The sequence below is a fragment of the Mus caroli genome, chromosome 17, assembly GCF_900094665.2.
Source record: "Mus caroli chromosome 17, CAROLI_EIJ_v1.1, whole genome shotgun sequence".
Classification (NCBI taxonomy): domain Eukaryota; kingdom Metazoa; phylum Chordata; class Mammalia; order Rodentia; family Muridae; genus Mus; species Mus caroli.
The window spans coordinates 77366843-77376305 of NC_034586.1; the positions used below are offsets into that span (position 1 = coordinate 77366843).

The window sequence follows — 9463 nt, forward strand, 5'->3', positions numbered from 1 at the left end:
ATCTTGCTGCTCCCTTTGCTTTCTAGTGTGCCTCTTGGAACTGGGAAGTTTAGCTTTATAATTCAATTTCAGGATAGATGACACCAGAACATCTCAAATTATTTGATTTGTCAATGTATATTTTTATAATGAAAATGGTGGTGAAATGAATTCAGTCTGGTAAAAACTTTCTTAGGAGATACATTTCATCACTGAAAGTCTTTTTCCTGTTTGGTATCAAAACTCAATCCATGGACAAATTCTCCTGAGAACAGCAGAAGTGGGAAGCAAAAAGAAATATGTATATTTCTTTTATAAATATATATATGTATAAATATATGTATATATGTATATTATAAATGATAGATAATCAAATGCACAAATACTTCCTTTGTGTGACTCTTCTGTCAATATTCTATATTACAGTTTAGGAAAGTTCCCGAAGGAATGATTAATTAGCTTGCCTCTAAAACCATGCACAAATCCACACAGAAGCAGTAAAATTTCAAAAAGTAAGTCAGCTTGAAGAGGAACTTGTCAGCTCGTATTATTCAACAAAATAAGTGGAGTGTTGGTGGCCTGTGGGAAAACAAAAATGTTTTCCACAGATCTTAGTGGTTTATGAAGCACACATGCTCCCTGTGGCATAGGGCATGCAGTATGTGTGTCCTTTGATGGAGCCACACGTGTTTATCTTGGTAAAATTACTTAAATCCCAGCTGAAGGGTTACAGTTTTGTTAGGGAAGCTGTTGAAGCAACTTTATTATTGCCTTTTTCTGGTGTGTGAGAATCTATCATAAAGTTAATCCTGAGAGGAGATAATAAAAAAGTTAGGGGGAAAATTGACTGGGGGGAAATTAAAGCCAACCAGCCAACCAACCAACCAACCAACCAACCATCCAACAAAAAGTTAGTCATTTAGTCATGAGACTCATGATAATTTCTTGGCTTCTCAAGCCTTTGATTAAACGAGAAACATTTCATCAATATTAATAGTAGCCCATCACTTAATTATTCATTCATCATTCATCCATTCACTCATCCATCCATCCATCCATCCACCCATCCTTTCACCCATCCATTCATCCATCTATCCATCCAACAAATGCTGAATGTCTATAAGGTTTCTGGTAATATGTAATATCTGGTTTAGCAGAAGAGCTAAAACAAAGAGAAAGAGAGAGAGAGAGAGAGAGAGAAATACAATCTCTCTCCTCATGAAATGTATGCCCTCACTGAAAGTCAGTCAACAGAGATATTGCTCTAAATTATTTTCTCAAAGTTTAATCATTAGCTGTTGCAAATTCTCCTTAAGAAAACCCACAATAAAACATAAAAGACTGGGGCCTGATCTCTGGGGTTTTAGTAAAGGCACCATGAGGAACTGACATTTGAGTTATTTAGAAATTTTGAAAACTACGGGAAATCAGTTGCTTCAGTGCAATGCTTCAGGTGACCCCTTAGCATTACCCTTCTGGATGATGTGATTTCTCACAGACCTACCTTCATATGGGGGTGGGAGTTAGATCATATTAGAAAATACTGAAAATAGCTTCTATAGCTTAATGGAGATTTTCCCTCTTGGAAGTCAGAGCTATGCAGCTGCCTTTAATTGATTCCTAACACATACTGTTCTGGGGAGTGAGATGAATGAAGGTCTCACTGGTCAAGAGACTACAAAAAATGGATACCAGATTCGTCCCCACTGATGACTTTTGGACAAGCCCCTTCTGCTTTCTCTTCCCTGTTCAACTGTAGGGATGAGGAATTCTGCTAACAATCTGGATTTAGGATACTCAAGTCCCACATTTTGGCACTCAGTGCCACTCATAATACACCACCTGCCCGCCTCACTGGGTCTACTGTCTCCGACAGTCAGCTTAGCTACTAAGTGGGAAAAAACAAACAAACATAAATATGACTTATATTGTCCTTTCTCAATTTTTTTATACCTAACCTCCGTGATCCAACCTTAAAACCAAATTTCTCTCTGTAAAATTTCCTTTATTAGTATTACTATTATTATTGCCCCCTCCCCCCACCCTGGGGAATCTCTTAAAAGCCATGCAACCTTGCTCTCCACTTCTCAGTAAGAAACACAAGGCTGCTAGCTACAAAGCTTATGCAAAACCACGCGTCAAATAAAGTGACAGACTAAATTCTAAAAACAGGTCTGTGCATTTCTAGGCCACCTCTCTTGACTCTATACCAACTGGTAAGATGTCTTGAGCTCACTCATGTTGTGTTTGTATGCCCTCATGTTCTATTCTGTATGTCAGGAATTAGCGATCCATGGCCAATGGCCCAACCCAGCCTGCCACCTGGTCTTGTAAAGCCCATGAAATTAAAATGCTTTCCCACTCTTAGATGATTGAAAGCTGGAACAAAGGAATATTTCACATTTCAAAGGAAACTTGTGAGATATTGAGAGTCAATGTTTATAAATAACTTCTTAAGGAAAACAGCTCTTTCTTTTTGTCTGTATTGTCTGTGCTGCCTTGTTGCAAGAATATAGTTAAATTTCTATGACAGACCCCATGGTTCACAAAGCCAAAAGCATTATTATTTTTCTCACTGTTTAAAATAGTAATTATATATATATATATATATATATATATATATATATATATATATGTGTGTGTGTGTGTGTGTGTGTGTGTGTGTGTGTGTGTGTGTGATATATATGTATATATGTATTTTAAGGTCTATGAAATTGTGCATTACCTACATTCCATCTTCCCATGACAATACTCTATGTCATTTAGCATATCCATTTAAAGGCACAATTGGGACAAAGACTCTCACTATTTAACTCTCAAGCCATGGATAAGTCTTTCTAAAATACTTGTATTTTACTGTAACATTAATATATTATTCCCCCATAAAAGCCATAGACTTATTATTATCATTATTGATATTATTATAATCATTATCCCTCCTTAAGTAGATGATGAAAGTGTGCTGAGAGAAATGCTGAATTCAAACAAATATTATAATTATAAATGAATGTATCTGCTAGTCTCAGAGCCCTGAAGGCTGAGAACACAAGGGGCTGCATTTTAACAGTCTACATCACCAAACAAAAAGCAATGATGTGGTCGTCTTTCCTCTCTGAGGAATCCTGGTTAGATATATAGGCATTCCTGAGGCTGGAAATGTAGTTCCATTTGGGAAAGTCTTCTACATGGTCAAAGAGGAAGAAAAGCAGACATGACTTGGATGGAATGACCTCTGGGTATCACTTTCTCCCTTTTTAATCTTAGAGCCATTTGATATTAGGCATTCTTGATTTTGTTGTTTTACACACACACACACACACACACACACACACACACACACACACACACACACACACACAAATAAACCACATGCCATTTGATGTGTTTTCCAGTGTCTGGGCTAAGAATACTGATTTAAACACGAAACAAAACAAAAATTATTTATGTTTTGGGAAGAAAGGTAGAAAAGATTCATGGGGATAAAATTCTCGAATTCTGCCCAACACACAAAAACTTCAGCTCTGAGGGAGTCATTTCTGTTCTATAGGAAAGGCATTTTTGAAAGGGAGGTGAGGCTCCTGAGATGTGGCACCTTTCCAAACTCTCTGATGCTACCTATAGTGAAGTCTACAAATCAAGTGTCACTTTGGGAGCAGAATAAGCCGCCTGATGACTGAAACCTGTTATGAGGCTTGGATACTCTAGACTAAGGAATGAACACAACCAGAAAGAGTCCCTAAGTCCTGTGGTTTGGTGAGGCGTGCAGAGGAGAATGCATCAGAGCCATCAATGATAAATAAACTACCTAGAGTGTACCAAGGAATGCCCAGTGTAGCATTACACCTAAAATCCCAGGAATCTGGAGGCACAGGTAGGAGACTTCCATGGGTATGGAGCCCCTTGAGGTCCATTTATCTTTAAAACCAAGTAAAAAGTAAACCAAGAAGTGCATTGACTAGTGGCCTACCCTTTCTCCTTGCCTCTGACCATTGCAGTGACTCCATGATGAATCTTACCTTCCAGTGTAAAATGCACTTGGGAAATACCAAAAGCTACTACTGATCCCAACTCCATAGTGTATATACACGGTCCTGACTGAGTGCAGGGCAGATCAAGTGCTATGGAGATATTTTTCTATGGCTGTCCTTGTCATAAAATGCTTAGAACATGTTTTACTTGGTCAAAATGACTCGGCTTATTGGTTTTCTAAACCCCTTTACCTCTTTGTGATGACCCCCAAATCCCCTCTCCTCTCCTTCTTCTGCAGTCCAGATCCTATCTTACTCAGCCATGGCATTTCATCTATGAGATCATGACAAGAAGAACTAAATCCAGAACATGGATTGTATAGTCTTTTATTGACCCACAGCTAAGTCATTCAACTGCACCATAGTCTTCATCTTTAAATGCATTTTTATGCTTCTTTGCTGGACATTTAGAAGCATCAAATAGGTATATGTATATACACATATATCAAATAGGTATATGTATATATATATATACATATATGTGTGCATATATATACATATACATATGCATGCACACACACACACATACACACACACACACACACATATACCAGCTTGTCTAGATAATGACATGACAAGTGTTCAACAAATGTGAAATGGCTTGCCTTTCCTTGTGTCCTTTACACAACCTGAATGCTCAGTAGACACTATGGTTGGATTAGTGGAAGGTGGTAAATCACTGGCTGTCCTGCTGTTTTGACTTGATCTCACATTAGATTAAGCAAAGACATTATTTGTGACTTAGTTTGCAATGGCATGGAATCTACAGAGTGATTATTCCATCTTTTAAGATGGCCTCTGATAGAGACATTAACTTTTCCAAGATCTCTTGAATGTGCAGGGAACTGTTTATCTGAATTGGCATCGAGCAACTGTTGTCTAGGTGACTAGTGGAAATGTTACAATACAGCGCCTTCAGGATTTTGAGACTGTCAATCTGCTCTAGAGAAAATACTTTGCCCATTTCTCAGAAGCCTTACAAAAGCTAACTTCTTAAGAAAAGAACCAAAGGTTGCTTCAGGGTAAAACCTTAGTAAAGGAATCCACATTTGCCTGCTTTTGGTTTCTCTCTGGTTACTGACCTCTTATTCAAAAGCTCTGCTCCCAGGCCCTTGGCTCCCTACACTTCCCTATCAGAACAGTCTCAAGAGGGCATTCACTGGGCAGAAACACAGTTTTAACTCTTCCACTTCCTCTTTGTCTTGCTGTATCCCAGGTCCTCGGGACTTTTTGAGAGCTGATTGCATAAAGCTTTTCAGGTTCACAAATCGACATAAACTAATGGCCTGTGTAGATTCACACATCGTACCCCTTTGCTGGGCAATACCTCTGCATTTTGTTAGGGATTTGGTCAGAATTCCTTCACTCAGATGAGTGACCTTCATACTAATGGTTTCAGATTTTGTGTTGGCCAGTGGATAACGGCTTTGAACCCATGAATAGTTTTACCAGACTCAGACAACTTATTATAGAGGATGCACTAGCCCTCAGCCACAAAAAGAGTTTCCATGCTTCACTTGTCAGACAGGACATTCCCTGCCTTCTTTGAAAACTGAGCAGGAAGTAAGGATGCCTGTTATTTGAACCTTCTTGTTACATTCTGGACTAGAAGGACCAAGGACCCAAAAACCAAAGGACAGGTGTAAATGTGAGGGCGCAGCAATCAGATTCCAAACAGAGTTGCCAGGGAAGAGAGCAGTGTGAGCTCTGTGAAATCAAGGCACTGTCTACTCGTGTTCGAAACTCCTTCCATGAAAGCATAGCAGTAAGCACTTACCCTGGAAGTCTTCACATCAGAAAGAGGGCTACTACACACAACTACACCATGGCTAGTTTAAAGTTTCAACACGATGCACATGTACACATGAGAAGCTAGAGGCTGCAGGAAAGAGAGAGGAAGAATAAGGGGAAAGAGAGGGATTGCCAGAGGAAAGAGAAAGAGAGGGAGGAGAGAGAGAGAGAGAGAGAGAGAGAGAGAGAGAGAGAGAGAGAAATAATCCTACTGCATTTAATGAGGCCCCACTGGACTAGGCCTAAGTTTAAATCAAAATCCCACAGGCAAAAGCTGAAAGCTCACATTTCCCGAGTCTGGTCTATCCCAACGGGTCGGAAAACACCTGACATCTACTTCCCCTACATCTAGGAGACATCTCCCAGGAGCCAGAACCATTTTGTTCAGAGGGAGAAGTGGGAACAGGTAGTGTAGTAACCCACTGGCCGGGTTGGCCTTAGTTACCACTGAGAATTAGAGCTGGAGAGGTAGACTTTTAAAGGAACAGTGGGGAATCCATACAGCATCCTGGAATCTAGAGAAAGTCAGGGAAAATACTTGCCACAAGAGGGAGCAGTGGAATTTGGTCAGATAGGTTCCTGGATAAATGTTCTCACTGGGGAGAGGTGGGTATCTCATTGTGGGTTTGCAGTAGACATTGGATCATGAAGTGTGGATGGTACTGGATGATGTTGAAACACAAGACACATATCCCTAAGTGGCTGAGATTATCACTTGAGCCACTACATTTTTAACAAAAGCAACGATTGGAAGGAACATATATACAACAGCTCAAGAATATGAAACACGTAACCTGATGTAACACCCTCCTCTCTAAACATGTCTTACTCTATATTTAACTTCCATTCTAGTTTTGTCCTTGCTGATACCTATACCTGATTCTTGCCTGCATAGCTGTCTCCCTCTACCTTGGGCATCCGAGAGAAAAGACTGGCCTCGTCGAACGGCAGCATGAAAACAACACCCTTAAGTCTAAAACTGTGATGTTCATGGTCAAAGGCAAAATACTTTCTTGATGCTGCTGTGTCTTTTTTAAATATTTTTTTCTGTTCATTCTCTTTTTAAAGGAGGAATGCAATTTATAGAAGCCCCAGAGTTCTTCTCATCATTTATTCTGTCCAGGACACAGATTAAGCACTAAGAGGGAAGGAACCATGCGTTTACTTTGCAAGATAAATAAAAGTCTATTTTCGTCGATAAAAAACATGTTAAATATAGCTCACTAACAAACGCCGCCGCTCTTTTCAACGTAGTTTATTGTTTCAGAACACAGTGAGCTTGAAAGAACAGCTATGTTGATCGAGATTCTTCAGTCCTCAAGGTATCCCTCACCTTCCTTCCCTGTTTTTATTTAGAGTTCCAGCACTCACAGTACTATGCGCTTTCCTTCCCTGTCATAGTCAACAGAGTTTCCAGCTATCTCTTAATCTAAATCCACACTGATACTCTGGGAACTCTTGCACAGCAACAGTAAGGTCTGCAGACAAATAAGGCAGCATGAAGCACAGCCCACCTCTGCCTTTAGTTCACTCCTCTCTTCCCAGCCCTGGCTGATCACTCCGAGGACACTCGCATCCTTTGCTGCCTCTGGTCAGTGTGGCAGTGGATAATGGCTTATCTCTCTTCACCTTTTTTTTTTTTTTTTCATTTTCCTCTCACTCTTTTTCTAGAGACCCAGTTCATTTTCAATAAAACACAACAGCCATTTTAAACCGGGGCAGGGTGGGGGGAGAGCAGGCCTCTCTCTTTATAGGGTAGATCTTATTTAAGGTGCCCAGAAATCCAAATGGAACACTTTATTGAAACAGGCAGAAATTTGTAAAATGGTTTAAGAAAGCCCATCTCACAGAAAGCAGTGGTCCTTCCCTGCCAACTCCCTCACTCAACCCCAAAGATGGAGCAGGCTCCTTCCTTCCTTCCTTCTGCCTTCATACCCCGCTAACCTTCGCAAATTAAGCAAGTTTAGCAAACCCAGAGAGCAAAATCCCGGTAACACAGGATTTGAAAGAGGAACCTAAAAAGCAGCCATCCTTCTTCCGGCTTTCTGTTCTTAACAAATGAATGAAGACTCTAGATTCATCCCACTCCCACTCCCCCTTTTTTTCTGCAGAAGAGCTCTAAGAGAGGAGGTGTGTGTGTGGTGTGTACTTTGTGTGTGTGTACTTGTGTGTGTGTACTTTGTGTGTGTGTGTTAGTGGGGCATACTTTCAGAATGTCCTCCAGGTTGCCTCCCCCTCCACACTCCCCCACATCCCCCTTCAGAAATCTTCACCCAGCAGGTCCTGGGCTGTAGATGTTGTTCAGCTGTTCCTATGTGATGTACTCAGGCAGTCCTTTGAAGCAGATCTGATCAGAAATCTCCTCCTCCTCAGCTGCTGGCTCCATGACCAGGATGCCTGAACTGTCTTTAGCTCATCTGTCATTTTTTTTTAAAGCTTCTTCCACTACACCTCCCACTGATATCCTTTTTTCCTCGTTTTAGTCTTTACACCTCCAGCAGGACAAAGTTTGTGTTGTTGTGTTCACAACCACTAGTGGCTGACTAGCAGAGAGCCAGAGAGTGCCTTTCAGGGAGCCAGGCTAGGGGGGAAGGGTGGGGGGAGGGTTAAAACCATACCTAACACAAAAAGCATGACTTTCTGCCCAGGATCACAGACAGCATGCATATGCTCTCCCAAAAATGCTTTGTTAAACTGGACCACTGCTGCTCTTCACTCAAGCACTGCCACTCTATCTGGGAAGAAAAGTAGGAAATGCAAGCAAGTCATTCATTAGACAGAATCTATGGGTCTACAGGGGAGGGCTAGTGTGTGTGTGTGTGTTTGTGTGTGTGTTTGTGTGTGTGTGTGTGTGTGTGTGTGTGTGTGTGTGTGTCGGGGGGGGGGATGCAAGCACGCACATATGTTGTATTTTTTTTAAGGCATCTCCAGGACAGATTTGGTTTCTCTGCCTGACCTGCTGTAAGACCTCCCTCTTCCTAGAGAAGGAGGAGCCAAGAAGGAGATCCTTGAATCTCAGAACACAGGCCATTTCCCCAAGAGCCAGCCATAGCCTCGGTGTCAAATAATGCGACTGTGAAGTTCCCTTTGAATCTCTGGGTAAAGACGCCTGTGTGTGCAGAATCCGCAACACACACCAAGGCACGGTGCCCAGTCGCTGGGATCCTACAGCCCACTCCCCATCTCATTTCTCCCTCCTCTTTCTCCGCTACACAGCCACACCTCCCTCCTCTCTGCAGTCCTCCCCTAGTGGCACCCAGTGCCCGCCAGAAGAGGCTCATAAGTGGAGCCTTGGGGGAAGACCCCAGGGATTACCAGGAAGAAGGGTGACCCACCCGGAGAGGAGCCCAATGGATGGAGATGTCTGGCTTCCCAGCAGCGCTGCTTGTTTTCCGGGTGGACTTAGCTCTTTGCGCCCTGAATCCTCGCAGCCCAGCCAGCACTGTCCAGGGTGCAGCATCCCCCCTCCCCCCTAGCAACCCTTTCTTCCTCTGGCAATCTGCACTGGCAGGCGGGGACCCTCACGCCCAGAACCACCAACAGCCTGAGCAATTTCACTCTCAGAGAAGCACGGACATACAGAAAATGTGCAGGCGCGCACACGCTCACACACACACACACACACACACACACACACACACACACACACTCCAGAACCAGCCCTT

General features: G+C 42.1%; 1 protein-coding gene across 22 annotated transcripts in view; it reads right to left on the minus strand.

Annotated features, from left to right (window-relative positions):
• Positions 1-9463, minus strand: part of Slc8a1 (solute carrier family 8 member A1) — a 350559-nt gene that overhangs the window by 282671 nt on the left and 58425 nt on the right. Inside the window, exon 1 of one of the 22 annotated variants that reach the window (XM_029471273.1) lies at positions 8417-8511. The exons of the other annotated variants lie outside the window; for them this stretch is intronic. The gene's annotated coding sequence lies outside the window, so the exon portion shown is untranslated. Of the gene's footprint in view, positions 1-8416; positions 8512-9463 lie in introns of those variants that run through there. 22 annotated transcript variants of the gene reach the window in all.